The following is an 11,237-nucleotide window of genomic DNA, read 5'->3' on the forward strand; positions in this document are numbered from 1 at the left end:
TATACGTATAAATATTACGTAAATATCGTAAATATGTTCAATAGCCTGAATAGGATCGACAATACTGAACTAAAAGAAAAAATAGTGCAACAATAACACACACAGAATTACGTCACGCACCCGATATGAAATTCAGGCGTCAGTGTATGGAAAAATATTGACGTTTCCGGTACCAGTGTAACTGAACGGGGAATATAAGCGAGTATGTTATAATACGTTTTAATTTGTCTGGGCTCCAAGACCACAAACATTTGAAAAACATATTTGAGCCGTGCCATGAGAAAACCAACATATTGGGTTTGCGACCATCATGGATCCAGACCAGCCTGCGCATCCGCGCAGTCTGGTCAGGATCCATGCTGTTCGCTTTCAAAGCCTATTGCAATGACAGAAACCATTAGCGAACAGCATGGATCCTGACCAGACTGCGCGGATGCGCAGGCTGGTCTGGATCCATGCTGGTCGCAAACCCACTATGTTGGTTTTCTCATGGCGCAGCTCATTTTGAGTTGTATTGACAATTTCATCACTAGGGTTTGGTAGAACTCATAATTTAGGGGGTTTATTTTTGGTAATGCTAAAGTCTTAATCACCACATTTTGCCCAAAAAAGCGAATTATTTGAAACCACGAGTATAGGTGGAAGTAGCCAGCCAGACGTTTCATTCGGGTTAGATGGGTACTTTAATGTAGGACGTTTTGGCCAGCGGACGTTTTGACGCGTACGTTTCGGCCTAGGATCTTTCGGCCTAGGATGTTTGGCCAGGCGTTTTTTGGGGGTAGGACGCTTTGGCCAAAAAAAGTTTTTGGTTCCATACGTGCAAAATAATGGTCTGGGAGAAATTTTTCTAAAGAATGTTATAGTATAACTGAACAAATTAAACTGATAATAAAACATACTCATGGGGAATTTTATTTTTATTTTTTTATAATATTTTTATATGTATACATATAAACATATACACATTGTTGTGTTTGTGTATGTGAAAATATTTGCCCTTTTAAAACACGCCCAAAAGAGTTATGAACATAAATTTTATTCACATTTCTTTTTTAAAAACAGAATGATCAATTATTCTGTAAATATGATAACATATTAATGTCCAGATCATAATTTGCATGTAATGAAATAATTTTTTTTTGGGGCCCCCAAAAAATCCTACCTCAAAAAAATTTTTTTGGGCCCAAAAAGTCCTAGGCCGAAACGTCCGGGCCAAAACGCCCGTGGCAAAAACGTCGTCTTCTATGTTACTCGTGTAACACCGTAGTAAAAGGTCACGGGGCAGGACTACGGAGAAAAAAGTCTATCGTAGGCTCTTTCGAGGAGAGAAAGAAGAGAGTATCCTTCATAACTAGTCTCCTTTATTAAATTTGGGGACTGGACAGCGGGGATTAAATTTATCATCCGAGGGCCAGAAGATAGTTTTAATTATTGACTGACTGGCCATTTAGTAAGTGCTTTATTGCATGACATCAGGAAAAAATCAAAGATTCATTTCTAGTATTAGCAGTCATGAATTTGTTGACTGTAGCAACCTGTTACGGTTCGGTAATTTGGTATCAACAGCTATGTAAAAATCACATGACATCCCAGCTAACCAGGGAAGCTTTGGAGAAAAAGTCACACACAGTGGCAATCATGCTCAAGACCTGAAACCGTGAGCTTGACTGACCCGTTTCAACTCTGATGTGAATGTTCTTAACTGAGAACGTCAAATCAAACACATGTCAGCATGTAACCTAGGCTAAATACGCGTAACTCCTGGTAAAAAAATAAATAATAGTTTTTTTGTATCAAAGTCATACAGTCTTCTTACACTATAAGTTTTAGCCGTATTCATTAGTATCGCCATACATTTTTGCCAAACTCTAGTAAATATTAAGTAAAAGTATCTCTGTTCGTTTTGATAGTTCTTAGGGAGAATAAACATTTCATAAAAACAAAGAGAACTATGTTTTTTAGCTGGAGTAGAATGTGAGTGTGTAGTGTATGAAAAAGTACATATGTGAGGTGCACACGTCCGAGTTCAATATTGTCAGCTTTCCACTAAAAGTACACGTACCTCAGCGTGCCGTAATTGAGCTCATTCGTGAAATTAATAGAAATGGGAAACGATTATTCGATTAATCGTTCGTTTAGGCCGATTAATCGATCACAAATTGGAAGTCGATTAACGGAACAAAAAATAATTAAAAATCGTTTTTACCCTATTTCATCACAAAAAAAATCTTGGTTAAAAATAACTTAGACGTTGCTGCATTCAATACAGAAAGAATATCAAAACACCGACACGACTTGCTAAAACTTGTTTTTTTCCCGCAAATTTGTTTCCCATGAAGTGTCCCCTGACTGATACACATTGTCAAAGCGCATTGTTCCAATTGTAATTATGCCAGCACCAATTTAACTTTTCGATTTAGCAGTGAAAGGTGACGGTAATAGGTCCCTCCGAAATCCGACAATTCTCCTACGAGGGGGGTCAGGAAATAATAGCAGTTTTGGGTCGAAAATTTCGACCGATTTTTTGGCATCAATGGATGCCAGGATTGTCCTAGAGCCAAGTCACCAATTAACTTTTCGATATAGCATGAAAATGACGGTAATAGGACCCTCCCAAATCCGACAATTCTCCTACTGAAAAAATATGATTGTTGAATAAATTAATCAATGATCCCAACAATTTCTAAATCATTTAATTCAGTATCGATATAGAAGATAATTCAACAAGAGAGATTTTTGCTTGTTTATTTGTTTTGAGTAAGCGTCTTTTTTAAGTGCATTCATTATGTAACAGCGTATAATTAACCTTACCTTTATAAACAGATATGAATGAGAAAAAATGAATTGTTTTAATGTATCTCATATATATTAATTTCTGCTTTGTTATTATTTAACAGGTCTGTAGAATTATACAAACAAACAGGTAACATATTTGTATGTAGCCATAAAAAGAACAAGTTAAAATGATTAATAAAAAACACAAAGAGTGAGATTTTTCTTGTTTATTTGTTTTGGGGGTGGACTCCGTTGTTTCACTTGTATTTCCGTTATACAATAACCTACCAGTGTCTTGAATTTTTGACCAGTGCAAAACTGCTCTCCGCAAGTATATGATAACTTCCCCACATGAATCGAGATATCATGACGACAAAAAAAAATTGCAACACAATACTTTTAATAATAACAGGATAACATACGCTCTACCTCGGGGCTCGAACTCACGACCGCGCGGCTTTACCCTATAAGCTAAGCGAGATGCATGAGAAGGAATCTTTTTTCTTATCTCCCTTGATGTCCTGTCACTAAAAACGCAAGTAAGGGAATTCGATAATAATGTAGCATAGTAATAGTTTCGAATGGGCACGGGCACTGTATCTAATAAAAGTCGAAATGAAATTTACATGCATTGATATACACGTAGTTAATATAAAAAGGACTGAACTAAGAGAGCGAAATAGTGACAAAAAAATATGATAGTTACTGACATTCGTTAAATAATTTGTCACTTACTCGGTAGGCTTCTAAGTCTGAATCCGGAAACGGTTTTCCCAAAATAATACACATATATCCCTGATTTGTTATCTAACTATTAAGTTTAACCTTAGTAACATCATATATTTCTTTTGAATTGACATCAAACTGATACTGGTTTACTGAAGACAAATATGTTAACGTCAATAGTATTGGATTTATAAAAAAGGTTGAATTTTGTGTTCGTTTTTTTGAGTTTAATATTGATATATGTCAAGTACTAAACTGTGCCATCTATTTATAGAATGGAGCGTGTGCATGCATGTTGGAAATAACAGACGTAAACCGAGATCCGGAGTAAATCTATTGATATTTGCGAGTTTTTGTTGCGATGTCAAATCCCAAAACTGTAGTCTGAACGAGCTGGCGTTGTAGAGGGAGTGGACTCACGCCACGCCCATGTGGCGGCCATCCCGAGAAAAGTTCATAGCAATGGTTAGCTATGGTTAGCTAGCGGGTTTGTCCAGGCACATTTTAAAATGCATTAAGGTATCTAAGGCATCTAGCAGTAGATTCCGTGGCTATACCTGTAGAAGGAAGGGAGAGACACATATCGTTTCTGCTTGACTCTGTACCGCTGCGCTTCCGGAAGGCTGAAACGAATTGACCACGGCGTATATCTTAGGTCATTGCATCCCGACTTACTAAGGCTCTCATTATCGTTGAGTCCTCATTTTACGTAGTCCCTATGCGATAAGCTTTGTGGAAGCTCTAGTAGCACCCACACCGTATCACCATATTTTTTCATACGCAGCGTATAATAAACATTGCCGGTAAATATATGATTTACTCCGAATTGATACGTCACCCTTCCTAACCGTGCACCGAATCGCCATGTAACCCCTCAAAATGTAGATCAGAACATTGCCCTTCAAGGATACCATCCGTTCTGGGAGGGAGAGACACATAAGCCACAGCAGCGGCATTAAAACACACTTGTAATGCGATTATCGTTCTGCCTTGACCGTGTACCGCTGCGCTTTCGGAACTGAAACGAATTTACCACTGGCGTATATCTTAGGTCATAGCACCCGACTTATCTAAGGCTCTCAGTATCGTGGAGGTCCTCATTTAATCGGTTGAGTCCTATGCGATAAGCTTGTGACGCTCCTAAGTAATCACCCAGCACCGTATCTCTTATTTTCATATGCACGTAATAGAAAACATTTGCTCTGTAAATATATGATTTTTAACTCCGAATTGATACCGTCACCGTGCCCTAAACCAGTGCACCGAATCGCCATGGTAACCCTCAAAATGTAAGATTCAGAACTTTTTGGGTTTTGCCTTCAAAGGTAATACGGTCCGTATTCTGGAGGGAGAGACACATAAGCCACAGCAAGCCGACATTAAAACACACTTGTAATGCGATTTATCGTTTCTGCCTTGACTCGTGTACCGCTGCGCTTTTCGAAGGCGAAACGAAATGACCACGGCGTATATCTTATCATAGCCAGCCCGACTTACTAAGGCTCTCAGTATCGTGTGAGCGCTCATTTACGTTGATCCTATGCGGATAGCTTTGTGACAGCTCAAGTAATCACCAGCACCGTATCTCTATTTTCATATCAGAGTAATAGAAAACATTTTGCTCTGTAAATATATGAATTTTACCTCCGAATTGATACGTCACCGTGCCCTAACCAGTGCACGAATCGCCATTAACCGCACAAAAAGTAGATCAGAACATTGAGCCTTCCAAAGGTTACACCGTCCGTATCTGGGGGGAGAGACACATAATCCACAGCAGCCGACATTAAAACACACATGTAATGCGATTTTACGTTTCTGCCTTGACTCGTGTACCGCTGCGCTTTTCGAAGGCGAAACGAATTGACCACTGCGTATATCTTATTCAAGCAGCCCGACTACTAGGCTCTCAGTATCGTGTGAGGTCCTCATTTACTTGACATCCTAGCGGATAAGCTTTGTGAAGCTCTAAGTAATCACCCAGCACCGTATCTCTATTTTCAATATTGCAGCGATAATAAACATTGCTCTGTAAATATATGATTTTAACTCCGAATTGAGACCGTCACCGTGCCCCTAACCAGTGCACCGAACGGCATGTTAACCCCTCAAAAATGTAGATCAGAACATTGCCTTCAAAGGTATACCGTCCCCGTATCTGGAGGGAAAGACACATAAGCCACAGCACCGACATTAAAACACACTTGTAATGCATTTTCGTTTCTGCCTTGACTCGTGACCGCTGCGCTTTCGGAGCTGAAACGAATTGACCACTGGCCGTTAATACTTAGGCAATACCAGCCCACTTACTAAGCTCTCAGTATCGTGTGAGGTCCCTCATTTACGTTGATCCATGCGATAAGCTTGGTGACAGCTCTAAGTTAATCACCCGCACCTAATCTCTATAATTTTTCATATGCAGCGTATAATAAACATTTTGCTCTGTAAATATATGATTTTTTACTCCGAATTGATTACCGTCACCGTGCCCTAACCAGTGCACCGAATCGGCCATTTCAACCCCTCAAAATGTAATCAGAACATTGCTTCAAAGGTATACCGTCCGTATCTGGGAGGGAGAGAACACAAAAGCCACAGCAGCCGGACATAAAACACACTTGTAATGCATTTTTTCGTTTCTGCCTTGACTCGTGTACGCTCGCTTCGAAGGCTGAAACGAAGGTCCACTGGCGTATATCTTAGGTCATATCAGCCGACTTACTAAGCTCTCAGTATCGTGTGAGGTCCTCAATTTACGTTGAGTCCATGCGGATAAGCTTTGGACAGCTCTAAGTAATCACCCAGCACCGATCCTCTATTTTTCATATGCAGCGTATACTAAACCATTGCTCTTAAATATATGATTTACTCCGATTGATACGTCACCCTTCCCTAACCAGTGCACCGAATCGGCCCTGTACCCGCTCAAAATGTAGATCAGAACATTGCCTTCAAAGGTATACCATCCGTAATCTGGAGGGAGAGACACCTAATCCACAGCAGCCGACATAAAACACTCTGTAATGCGATTTTCGTTTCTGCATTGAATCGTGTACCGCTGCGCTTTCGGAAGCTGAAACAATTGACCACTGGCGTATATCTTAGGTCATAGCAGCCCCACTACTAAGGCTCCTCATATCGTGTGAGGTCCTCATGTACGTTGATTCCTATGCGGATAAGCCTTGTGACAGCTCTAAGTAATCCCCCAGCACCGTATCTCTTATTTTTCATATGCCAGCGGTATAGCAAAACATTTGCTCTGTAATATATGATTTTACGCCGAATTGATACCGTCACCGTGCCTAACCCGTGCACCGAATCGCCATGTAAACCCCTCAAAATGGTAGAATCAGAACATGCCTTCAAGGTAAACCGTCCGTATCTGGGAGGGAGAGACACTATAAGCCACAGCAGCCGGGACACTAAAACACACTTGTAATGCGATTTTACCGTTTTCTGCCTTGACTCGTTACCGCGCGCTTTCGGAAGATAAAACGAATAGACCACTGCGATATCTTAGGTCATAGCAGCCGACTTACTAAGGCTCTCAGTATCGTGTGAGGTCTCATTTACGTTGAGTCCTATGCGGATAAGCTTTGTGACAGCTCTAAGTAATCACCCCACACCGTATCCTCTATTTTTCATATGCAGCGTATAGAAAACTTTGCTCTCTGTAAATATATGATTTTACTCCGAATTGATACCGTCACCGTGCCCTAACCAGTGCACGAACGGCATGTAACCCCTCAAAATTAGATCAAAACATTTGCTTCAAAGGTATACCGTCCGTATCTGGGAGGGAAGAGACACCTATGCCACAGCAGCCGGACATATAAAACTCACTTGTAATGCCATTTTCGTTTCTGCCTTGACTCGTGTAACCGCTGCGCTTTCGGAATGGCTGAACGAATTGACCACTGGCGTATATCTTAGGTCATAGCAGCCCGACTTACTAAGGCCTCTCAGTATCGTGTGAGGTCCTCATTTACGTTGATCCTATGCGGATAAGCTTTGTGACGCTCTAAGTAATTCACCCAGCACCGTATCTCTATTTTTTCATATGCAGCGTATAATAAACATTTGCTCTGTAAATATATGATTAACTCCTATTGAATACCGTCACCGTGCCCCTAACCAGTGCACCCGAATCGGCATGTAACCCCTCAAATGTAATCAAACATTGCCTTCAAGTATACCGTCCGTATCTGAGATAGACACATAAGCCACAGCAAGCCGACATTAAAACCACTTAATGCGAATTTCGTTTCTCCTTAACTCGTGTACCGCTGCGCTTTCGGAAGGCTAAACGATTTTGACCACTGGCGTAATATCTTAGGTCATAGCAAGCCCGACTTACAAAGGCATCTCAGTATCGTGTGAGTTCCTCATTACGTTGAGTCCTATGCGGATACGCTTGTGACAGCTCTAAGTAATCACCCAGCAACCGTATCTCTTATTTTTCATATCAGCGTATAATAAACATTTGGCTCTGTAAATATATGGATTTTACTCCGAATGAACCGTCACCCTTCCCTAACCAGTGCACCGAATCGCCATGTAACCCCTCAAAATGTAGATCAGAACATGCCTTCAAAGGTATACCGACCGTAACTGGGAGGGAGAGACACATAAGCCACAGCACCCGACATTAAAACACACTTGTAAATGCGATTTCGTTTCGCCTTGACTCGTGTAACCGCTGCGCTTTCGAATGCTGAAACGAATTGACCACTGGCGTATATCCATAGGTCATAGCAGCCCGACTTACTAAGGCTCTCAGTATCGTGTGAGGTCCTCTTTACGTTGAGATCCTATGCGGAAAGCTTTGTGACCGCTCTAAGTTATCACCCACACCGTATCCTTATTTTTCATATGCAGCGTATAATAAACATTGCTCAGTAAATATATGATTTACTCCGAAATTGATACCGTCACCCTTCCCTAACAAGTGCACCGAAATCGGCGCATGTAACCCTCAAAATGTCGATCAAACATTGGCCTTACAAAGGTATACCATCCGTATCTGGGAGGGAGAGACCCATAAGCCACAGCAGCCGGACATTAAAAACCCACTTGTAAGCGATTCGTTCTGCCTGACTCGAGTACCGCTGCCCTTTCGGAAGGTCTGAAACGAATTGACCACTGGCGTATATCTTAGGTCATAGCAGCCCGACTTACTAATGCCTCTCAGTATCGTGTGAGTCCCTCATTTACGTTGAGTCCTATGCGGATAACTTTGTGACAGCTCTAATAAATCACCCCAGCAACCGTATCTCTTATTTTTTCATAGCAGCGTATAGAAAACATTTGCTCTTAAATATATGATTTTACTCCGAATTGATACCGTCACCGTGCCCTAACATGCACCGAATCGCCATGTAACCCCCTCAAAATTGTAGACATCAGAACATTGCCTTCAAAGGTTATAACCGGTCCGTATCTGGGAGGGAGAGACACATAAGCACAGCAGCCGGACATTAAAACCACACTTGTAATGCGATTTCGTTTCTGCCTTGACTCGTGTACCGCTCGCTTTCGGAAGGCTGAAACGAATTGACCACTGGGCGTATATCTATCATAGCAGCCCGACTTACTAAGGCTCTCAAGTATCGGTTAGTCCTCATTACGTGATCCTCTATGAGATAAGCTTTGGTGACAGCTCTAAGTAATCACCCAGCACCGTATCTCTTATTTTTTCATATCACGTATAGAAAACATTGCTCTGTAAATATAATGATTTTAACTCCGAATTGAATACCGTCACCGTGCCCGTCTAAAGAGTGTTTACAAGATTTTCCTTTGATCTGACCTAGTGACCTAGTTTTTGACTCTATATGATTCAGTTTCGAAAATGGCCTAAAGATCAGCAAGATAAACATTCTGACCAAGTTTCATGAAGATAGATTCATAAATGTAGCCTCTAGAGTGTTAACAAGCTTTTCCTTTGATTTGACTGGGTGACCTAGATTTTGACCTCACATGACCCAGATTCGAACCTGGCCTAGAAGTCATCAAGACAAACATTCTGACCAATTCTCACGAGTTTCAAAATTAAAATGTGGTCTCAAGAGTGTTAACAAGAATTTCCTTTGATCTGGCCTGGTGACCTAGTTTTTGACCCCACATAATCCAGTTTCAAAATTGGCCTTAAAATCAGCAAGATAAACATTCTGACCAAGTTTCATGAAGATAGGGTCATAAATGTGGCCTCTAGAGTGTTAACAAGGCTAATGTTGACGGACGACGGACGACACACGACGGAAAATGACCAGTCTCAATAGCTTCGTGCTCTGGTGAGCTAAAAAATCTGTCTAATGACAGCACGGATTGACACATTTCTTAATTCGATAGTAAATATCTCATTCGGTATTTCACATGTTACCGTAGAGGGATCGATCCCAATTTTCGTCGCTACGCTAGGAATTTAAAAGTAGATTTTGGAATAAAAACAACACTGCCAATATTGTATTGTATTACAGGTAATTTCCGCCCCTCAGATAGGCGCACCCACCGGAGAGGTATATCTATTTATATGAACTGTGCTCACTAGGTGATTTTATTTACAAGTATATATACCATATATTCATACTTGTACTGATGTGCAAGACGTTGCGGTTCGGACAAGTTATGTGGACGCTTATCAGGTACATGGCAAAAACGTATTCTTCCAAAAAATCCGAAGTCAGACGCTCTGTGCACGTGCCGGAAGTACACGATTTTAATTCGATAGTATATATCTCATTCGATATATCGCATGTTACCGTAGAGGGATCGATCCCGATTTTCATCGCTTCGCGACGAAAATTGATAGGATTTATTCCCTATGAAGTTTGAAGGCTTTGTATCAGGAAATATGCACGAGTTCTGCAGCAGAAATGTTGCGCGACTTTAGGAGCATATTTCCCAATGCAAAGGTAATAACCTTTTTATTACATACACATCTACACGTATAAATATAATGTAAATATTATGAATTTGTTCAATAGCCTGAATAAGATTGAAAATACTGAACTAAAGAAAAGAATAATGTAACGACTCACATTGTATAACGTCACGCACCCAATATGAAATTCAAGCGTCAGTGTATGGAAAAATATTGACGTTTCCGGTAACATTGTAACTTAACAGGGAATAGAAACGATTATGTAATAATATAACGTTCTACGTAAGTACAATGGTATGGGAAACGTCAAATTTTTTCTATACACTGACACCTGAATTTCATATTGGGTGCGTGATGTGAGGTAATGTATCAAACCATTACATAAATAAAAAGGGGCAATAATTCATGAAAAATTTCTGCAAGAGTGATGCACCACGAGTCATAGCATGACGCTAATAATGTGGAACAACCATTTTAAGTTTGAATCAAATTAATTTAGTAATAATTCAGTTGATTAATTTAGTAATAATTGAGATAGAGCAAAAGTGCCTCACAATTGAACCCGAAATTCCAAGTTTTGTTTGTTTTGGGTTTAACGCCGTCTTTCCACAGTATTTCAGTCAAGTAACGGCAGACAGTTAACCTAAGCTGTGTTCCTGGAATCTGTACCAGTACAAACTTGTTCTCCGCAAGTAAATGCCAATTTCCCCACATGAATCAGAGATGGATGAAGAATGTTTTCAGACCCAATGTATTTTATCAAATCATCAAGGAGAACATACGCCTCGTTCGGGGATCAAACTTACGACCCCATGAACTGTTGAGCTAAGCAGGCGAGCCTAAAACTTAAGTT

This window comes from Mercenaria mercenaria, chromosome 18, assembly GCF_021730395.1.
Source record: "Mercenaria mercenaria strain notata chromosome 18, MADL_Memer_1, whole genome shotgun sequence".
Lineage (NCBI taxonomy): Eukaryota > Metazoa > Mollusca > Bivalvia > Venerida > Veneridae > Mercenaria > Mercenaria mercenaria.